We start from the raw sequence: 2,722 nt of genomic DNA, 5'->3' as shown, positions 1-2,722 counted from the left end.
TATGAAAGGTATTGACCCTAAGACTTGCATTCATCACATCTACATCGAGGAAAACAGTAGACCAATCAGACAACCTTAGAGAGGATGAATCCAAACCTTAGGGAGATAGTGAAAGAGGAGCTCCAAAAACTACTCAATGTAAACTTCATTTATCCAATTTCAGATAGCCGATGGGTTTCTCCTTTGGTTATAGTACCCAAAAATAATGGTAAATGGAGAGTATGCATTGATTACAGGGAATTGAATAAAGCAACTTTGAAGGATCATTTTCCTTTTCCCTTTATCGATCAGGTATTAGATACTCTAGCAAGCACAAAGTACTTTTCATTTTTGGATGGTTTTAGTGGCTATAATCAAATTCAGGTAGCACCTGAAGATCAAGATAAGACCACATTTACCTGTCCATGGGGAACTTTTGCTTACCGAGTGCTTCCTTTTGAATTATGTAATGCACCCCCAACATTTCAAAGAGCAGTACTAAGAATCTTTTTTGATATAATCCATGATTGTGTAGAGGTTTATATGGATGATTTTACAGTTTATGGTAATTCATTTGAAGAGGCATTAGAGAATTTGAAAAAATTCCTTATAAGATGTAAAGAAACAAACCTTTCATTGAGTCATGAAAAATGCTTTATGATGTTTATTGAAGGTATTGTTTTGGGACATCACATTTCAGGGGATGGGATTAAAGTTGATAGATCAAAAGTTGAAGTCATCTCCAAGTTGCCTATTCCAAATTGTCAAAAAGATGTTAGAAGTTTTCTGGGATTTACTGGCTACTATAGAAGCTTTATAGAAAACTTCACCAAAATAGCATCTCCACTCTTCAAATTGCTTACAAAAGACTGTGAATTCAAATGGGATCTTAATTTTCAATCAGCATTTGAAACTTTTAAAACAAGAATATCTGAAGCACCCATCTTGAGAGGGCCAAATTGGAAACTTCCTTTCCATATTTCTACAGATGCTTCAGATACAGCTCTAGGAGCTATGTTGGGTCAAAAGGATTTAGTTCCTTATGCCATTTACTATACCAGTAAAAATTTGACTCCCACTGAGTTGAACTATACTGTGACTTTAAAGAGTTCTTAGTTGTTGTTCATGCAATCAATAAGTTTAGACATTATATAACAGGCTATGAAACTTTTGTCCACACTGATCATTCTACGATTAGATATCTAATGAACAAACCTGTTACTAATGGAAGAGTTACAAGATGGCTCTTACTTTTACAGGAATTCAATATTACTGTGCTGGATAGACCAGGGAAACAAAATACAATAGCTGATTTCTTGTTTAGGATCCAAAATACTAAAGAAGATTCTCCTGTAGAGGATAAGTTTTCAGATGAATATTTATTTGCAGTAACTACTAAGACTCCTTGGTATGCAGATATTGCTAACTATTTGGTTACAGGGAAACTACCTCCACATCTATTTCCTAGTGAAAGAAGAAAGATTATTCAGGAGAGTTCAAAATATTCATGGATTTCTAACGAATTGTTTAAAACAGGGCCAGATTTTGTGATCAGAAGATGTGTTAGGGAAGATGAAATGCCTGACATCCTCAAGGCATATCATGATGAACCATGCAGTGGACACTTTGCTGACAAAAGGACGGCCTATAAAATCCTTTCTTTAGGATATCATTGGCCTTCCCTCTTCAAAGATACAAAAGAATATGTCAAAAGGTGTGACAGCTGCCAAAGAGTAGGGAAACCGACTCTTTCAAATGAAATGCCATTACAACCACAGGTACTAATCGAACCCTTTGAAAAATGGACTTTAGATTTCATTGGACCTATTAATCCACCATCTAAACAAAAGAAGTATATATTGGTATGTACTGATTATGTCACTAAATGGGTAGAAGCCAAAGCATTACTTTCTGCTACTGAAAATTCAGTTGTTAGTTTTCTTTGAGGATGTTTTTACTCGCCTTGGTGTCCCAAGAGAAATTGTGACAGATCAAGGAAGTCAATTTACATCCAACATGATGGAGAAGCTGATGGAAGAATAAAAAATCAAGCACATAAAATCTACTCCTTACCATCCACAAGCAAATGGCCAAGTGGAGTCTACAAACAAAGTTATTGAAAGCATCATCATCAAAACTGTTCATCTACATAGAAGAGATTGGGCAGAAAAGCTTCCTGAAGCCTTAAGGGCCTACAGAACTACATGGAGGAATACAACAGGACATTCTCCCTATGAACTTGTTTATGGGAAAGAAGTCCTGCTCCCCATTGAGTTTCAAGTCAAAACTTTCAAGATGGATGTTCAGTTGGGGATGGATCTATCAGAAGCCCAAAAGCACAGAATGGAGCAGTTGAATGAGCTGGATGATATCAGACAAGAAGCAATCCTAAGAACTGATCTAATTCAGCATCAAAGAGCTAAGTGGCATGACAAATACATCAAAGAGAAAAAGTTTCAAGAGGGAGATTGGGCATTACTATTTGATTCCAAGTTTAAAGACTTCAAAGGTAAATTTTAGACTCATTAGCTTGGGCCATATGAGATTGACAAAGTCTTTAGCAATGGAGCGGTAAGAATCAAGACCATTGATGAATTTCAAACTCCTCTTATTGTGAATGGCCACAGATTAAAGATTTATCATAAGCCACTCTCAAAAGAGGAATTTTTCAAAATGTTTCAAGAGAATTCTGCAATAACGCTGGTGAAGAAGAATCTTTCTTCTCCACCAACCTAGCCTTTGT

The sequence above is a fragment of the Pinus tabuliformis genome, chromosome Q, assembly GCF_031772625.1.
Source record: "Pinus tabuliformis cultivar Carrire ecotype Pingquan chromosome Q, CPIR1, whole genome shotgun sequence".
Classification (NCBI taxonomy): domain Eukaryota; kingdom Viridiplantae; phylum Streptophyta; class Pinopsida; order Pinales; family Pinaceae; genus Pinus; species Pinus tabuliformis.
Note: the sequence above shows the minus strand (reverse complement) of the source record.